Below are 6,620 nucleotides of genomic sequence, written 5' to 3'. Positions count from 1 at the left end.
TTACCTATAGCGGACATTACAAAAGAGCATGAACTTAGGAGCCTACTGTTGTGACTGCAATATTTAACTTTTCATTAATTTGGTTACTTCTCTTGTATTAATTATTACACTTCCTGATTCAAATTTAGCTTCTATAAAGTATGATGCACACCTTAAAATATTAATCATTATAACATGATCTTGATCAAATAATACCTATTTAATCATATTTAATCATAGGTGGATGTTACTTGGTATAATGTGTTATTATTTATGTTGAATTATTTGTTACTTTTAACTTAAATATGACTTATGGTTGGAATGGGATTAAGCTTTGCATCATCCACCTAAAGGGACGATGTGGCCTTAGTACAACTCCAAGTATGCTTAAGTTAAACATTAATATTCCAAAGTTCAAACCTCAATTTTTGGTCAACATTCCTTAATATAATATAAGAAAACACTTTATAAAGTTTATTTGTGAAAATCAACCTTAATTCTCAATTTTAGGTAACGAAGTATCTAATCAGTGTTCGTATTTTTAATGCAAACTCCATATTTAAGACTTGTGAGAGTCTCATAGTAATGTTAAGTATTTTTTCGTTCTGATGGCTTGGTAAACTTTGAATATGGTCTATATTTTACATTTTTAACATTAACTGTCTTAATTTTTTGTAGTAATTTATTTCAAATTTGAATCGTTTATGTTGTGTTGTTTGGTATACTGTGGATATATATTTTGTGTATTCGAAGAACCTAAAGATTACAATCTTTTTAGTATGATATTGTCATTTTCTCCATTTTATTGAAATAAGACCTTGTGCAAAAAGAAACCTATTAGCCTCGAATTTGAATGGAATCTAATTGCCATAATGAAATTATTTTTTGAAAATAAAAAATATTTCTATTCATCGTCCTCCATGGGTACCTCTTTAAATTAGTGGGGACATCAACAATTTTTAGTCCTAAATAGAAAGTACTACTATTTTTATCTCAAAGATAACAAAATTTTATTTTTATCGTAAAATCATAGTATATTTATATTGTTAAACCAAAACAACATACGTACGCTTGTTACTCCTATCCCAAACCATAATCGTAGAAACCAAAATACTTGCCAAAAATAAACAATTCACTGCCTTAGCACCATATCACATTGCAAATTAAGAACATACTTTTCTTTTTATCGTGAAACAACAACATGCCTAAAGAATTTTAATCGCCGAAGAAACAATTCGCCAAAGGGTTGAAATTGAACAATCAAACACAAAAATATAACTAACTGACACATTAAAACTATATGGCGTCGTTGCCAGATAAAAAGTAATAGATGAAAACTACTATTTGTTGTCCGTCTAGAGACAACTAATCGTTAAAAGGAACAAATCTACGGAATTAAACACATCGAAATGAAACAGTTGGACGATTGCCGAAATGACACTAATTTTTGTTCGTAAACTAATCGCCGGAATGAAACAAATCGCCGCCGCCGCATTGCGCGGGTACGCTACTAGTATGTGTATATATATATATATATATATATATATATATATATATATATATATATATATACACACACACACACACACAAATTTAATATTTCAAAATTTTCGTTTTTGCTCCACATTAAATTTCTGAATTAGTTTCCTTAATTCAAGACTTCAAACTTTTGACAAGTATTAATGAATTATTTATGCATAATTGATTTGTATAAAAAACTTTGTAACTTGTACCTATTATAATTCAAGATATGAGTAATATGTTTTAAAATATAATATAAGATTCATAAATTTACAATTTACAATTTTATATTATGAATTTACAATTTACAATTTTATACACTCATCACAATGATTCTTAAAGAAATATATATATTTTTACTATAAATAACAATAATAAATTTGTTTCCTAAAAATCTAGAATTCATTAATTTGTTTCCTTATATAAAGATGCACAAAATGTGCAAATTAACCCTAAGACATTTTGAGATTTGAATTCTTAAAAGAAAATAATAAATGTAATAATATTCTTTCAAGAATGATTTTATTTTTCATTGATCCAATGGCTACGAATCAATTACACAGTTACATAATAGATGCTAGTTACAAATGACCATAGCCTTATATAGGGCAATATTCATGTGTTCATCTATTATATGTTATAATATATCAATAGGAATTTAGTAAAAATAAAAATATTATTTAATCAAATAAAGATAGATATTAAATGATTTCCATAATTGTTTGTATATTAAATGATATCCATCATTATAATTTTTTTATGGAAATTAATTAAACTCGTCATTAATGACAGCAATAACATTCTTTCAGAATTAATTCACATCTAGGCATTCATATATGAGTTATTGTTTTGTGTTAGGACCTACTCACTTAAAATACAACAAAGTTGCATGGAACATCGAGAATGAGAGTATATTCTCTTAGAAGACACTCTTTTTTTTTATTAGAATACACTCTCATTTTGCTAGAATAAACTTTCATTCTGCTAGAATACACTATCATTCTCTATGTTCCATTCATTTTTGTTGTATTTTGCGTGAGTAGGTTATGAAACAAAGTACGAACATATACATGAAAATCTAGATGCGAATTTATTCTGTAAGAATATTATTGTTGACATTAATTATAAATTTAATTAATTTCCATAAAAGAGAAATTATAATTATGGATATCATTTAATATACATATAATTATAGCAATCATTTAATATTTATCTTTATTTGATTAAATAATAATTTAATTTTTACTAAATTTTTATTGATATAATCTAGCACACAATAGATATGAGAAACACATGAACCTATATATATATATATATATATATATATATATATATATATATATATATATATATATATATATATAATTAAATTAATGGTATGTATTAAATCTATTACCTTGTTTAAGTATTCATCGAACCTATATATGTATACCATATCTATTGGAGTGATACACACAAATTCAATACAATCTATCTCTTTTACTTAAAAAAATGGTTCAACCAAGAAGTCCTTGCCAAATTCTCTTGATCATTGTTCTTTGTAGTGGTAAGTTTTTTTACATATGGATTCCTTGCCAAGTAGTAAATCTCTAAGGGTTTTATTTTAATGGTTCACATTCTATCTATAAGTACCTAATTCTTTTCTTATTGTTTGTATATGTATAGTTTCATGCAAAAGTCCTGTCCTCATGAATCTCCATTAAACTAGCATTATTACTTCATTTCTAGTTTTGAATTACATTATTTTATTAAATTTACTATGGTATAATAACTTATCAGTATAGGCCATATATGCATGACAACAATAAAGTAATTGAAAAGTATTTATTTGGCCATGGTTGCAGCACTATGTTGGAGACCATTGATGAGCTCAATGTTGGAAACCGTTGATGGGCCAATGGCTATGGATAATAGAGAGAACACTGATCCAAAGAATTACTATTGTTGTAAAAGTTTTAATAGGCCGTCATGTAATCCACAAGTTTGTAACAGTGATTGTACAAAAAAAGGGTGCGCGGGAGGGATTTGCAAAATAGAGGGCACCCTAAAATGTCATTGCAGATGCTAAAGCATATTGGGATTTTCTATTGATTAGAAGTTGTATGGTGAAATAAATAATATAAGAGATATTTTATTTATTTATTTCCTATTTATAGAGCGAAATAAAAGAGTATTTAATAATAGTAAGTTTCAATAATGTGTTATGGGTGACTATTATTATGTTCTATCATCACCTGATCGAGTACGGTTTGTGTTTGTGTTAATTAGCATCACGTTGGTCACATTTCATCAAAACTATGAGAGAAGTCAACATTAATTATAGAAAATGTGAACCAATTCCAAAGTTAAGGAAAAGAAAAGGGAAATTTTCATATATATCCTTATAAACACTAATAATTACGTATATATCCTTTCAAAATTTATAAGTACTTATATATCCTTCTTAACCTATTAAACTCTCATTTATATCCAAACATATAATTTAATAAGCTATAAATCATTTTAATATCAAAAGATATATTTAAAAATTAAAAATACATATAAAGTTACCAAAATACCCTTTTGCAAATAAAAGATTAAATTAAAATCATGGTTAATTATGATTAATCTTGGCAATGTGATTCTCCATATCATGTGATTCTCTTTATCATACTCAAAATCGTGATTCCTCCTAATCATACGTCGACTGCAGTTGGGGTCTTCTTCATCACATCTACTTCATTAGGTCTTCTTCCTCACGTCTTCTTCATTAGTGAAGTTCGGTTTTTCTCATCACATGTATATATCTATTACTGATTTAAGTAATTTTGGCTGTATGTTTGATTAGCTTTTGGAATTTATTAATTGTAATGTCGTTTTTTCTTCTCCTCCTATTATAATCGCAACAGGCAATCCGTTGTTTATTCAATTAATTTTGATGGATGATGAGATTGATACACCAACATGGGAAATAAGTGTTCAGTCCCCGATAATTGAGTAAGTTCTTACAAGCAAGATGAATGATATTTTATGTGGCACTTCAATTCCATTAATTATTTTTTTCATTATGGTTGTCAAGCAAGTAATATCGAAATACAAGTTCAAACTGAAATATGAAGGCTTCTTTCAGTTAGCCAGGAACTCATATAAGCAAGTATATTATTTTGGATTTACAAAATTTCTTTATGTAGACACATGTTCGTACGACTTAGATCATCTAGTTGAAGAGGTGAAAAAACAGTATCCATCACAAAGCGATATTGTTTTGTCAATAGTATTTTTTGACAAACATGCAAAAGAGCATTGTTTTATTGAACTTGATAATGATGAGAGCTTCATGGTGATGCTTAACATGTATAATGAAGAGAAAGAAGTAATAATTTATGTGACAACCGAAAAATTAAGGTATAACCCTAAACCATTTAGTTGTCAAAATCAAGTTAATGATGAACTTGATGATGAAAATGAGACAGACTCAGTTTGTCCAAGTCAAGAAAGCTATCATAGTCTTCATAGTTCCGATAATGAATATAAGCTTCTAAATTATGGCGAAACTTATGCATATAGTAAGTTAAATCCATTTATGAAAGTGAATTCTAAATTCCCTAGTGTAATTGCTTTTAGAAGAGCATTGAATCATTACGCACTAACAAATTAATTTGAGTATGTCATTAAGAAAAGTGATTTGACAAGACTTACAACATGTTGTGGAGATAAAAAGTGTAAGTGGAGAATTCATGGTTCTCTTACACAAGATGGGGTTACTTTTGAAGTAAGTATAAAATTTGAGAAATACTACATTCATCGACATTGTTATTATGTTAACATAATTATATGTTTATTTTTCAATTTTGTAGGTAAAGAAATTTATAGAAACTCATTCTTGTACTCGAAGCAACAAGAGTGGTAACAAAAATGCCACTCAATGATGGATTGTTGATGTTGTTACCGACAAGTTGAAATCTGAAGGCGACGTCTCTCCTGCAGACCTAAAAAGGTGGCTTATGCATACCTACAATGTTGAAGTACCATATATGATAGTCTTTAGAGGAAGAGAACAAGCTTATACCGATATGTATGGCAAGTGGGATGACTCTTATACAAATATATAAGATTTCAAACAAGAACTTGAAAAAAGAAACCCAGGAAGTGTGGCGGAGATTGATTTACAGACAGTTGGTGAAAAGAAACATTTCCTACGCTTTTTATATCATTAATATCATGCTCTAAGGGGTTTCTTGCTAGTTTTCGTCCTTACATTGGGCTTGACGCTTGTCATTTGAAAGGGAAATTTAATGGTGTGTTAGCTGCTGCCACAAGTATCGGCGGTAACAATGGTATGTTTCCAGTAGCCTATGGTGTGCTTGAGGCAGAGAATACAAAATCATGGACTTGGTTTCTCGCGTCACTAAAAAAGCGATTACTACACCAAATGGTCTTTTTATCTCTTCTGACATGCAAAAGGCTTGGAATTAGCTATTACACAGGTTTATCCTAATATTGAGCATCGAAAATGCATAAGACATTTATGTAGGAACTTCAAGGAACATTTTCGAGGTGACTTTTTCATGAGAAAACTATGTGAGGCTATAAATACATACTCTGTTAGTAAGCATGATAGATTATTAAAGGAAATTGCTACTAAATGTGCAGATGCAATTTCATGTTTGAATGAGAACCATAAAAAGATATGGAGTTGAAGTAAGTTTGGCACACTTGTCAAATGTGATTACATTACCAACAACATTTCAGAAACTTTTAACTCTTGGATAGGTGACATACGTTATAAACCGGTTCTTGGTCTCCTTGATGCAATTAGAGAAAAGCTTATGGAACGATTTAACAATAAAGGGAGTAAGGTGCAAAAATGGAAAGGGCCACTTCTGCCAAAAGTAAATAGGTATCTCAAAACAATCATTAAGGCAAGTTAAGGAACTATAGATATACATAACTGTTTTTGCATTATACATATATATATTTTTCTAGATATTAGTTTGTTCTTTTTTTTATTTTCTCATGTAGAACTTGGGTGAATATCAAGTTTGTAGAAGCAGTGATAATAAAGCAGAAGTGAAGTACAAAGGATGTCGTTGGGATGTTGTATTGGATGAGAAAAAGTGTAGTTTTCGAAAATGGCAAGT

This window comes from Lactuca saligna, chromosome 9, assembly GCF_052625555.1.
Source record: "Lactuca saligna cultivar CGN05327 chromosome 9, ASM5262555v1, whole genome shotgun sequence".
Taxonomy (NCBI): Eukaryota; Viridiplantae; Streptophyta; class Magnoliopsida; order Asterales; family Asteraceae; genus Lactuca; species Lactuca saligna.
The sequence above is the reverse complement of the archived record's forward strand: the minus strand, read 5'-3'. Positions refer to the sequence as shown.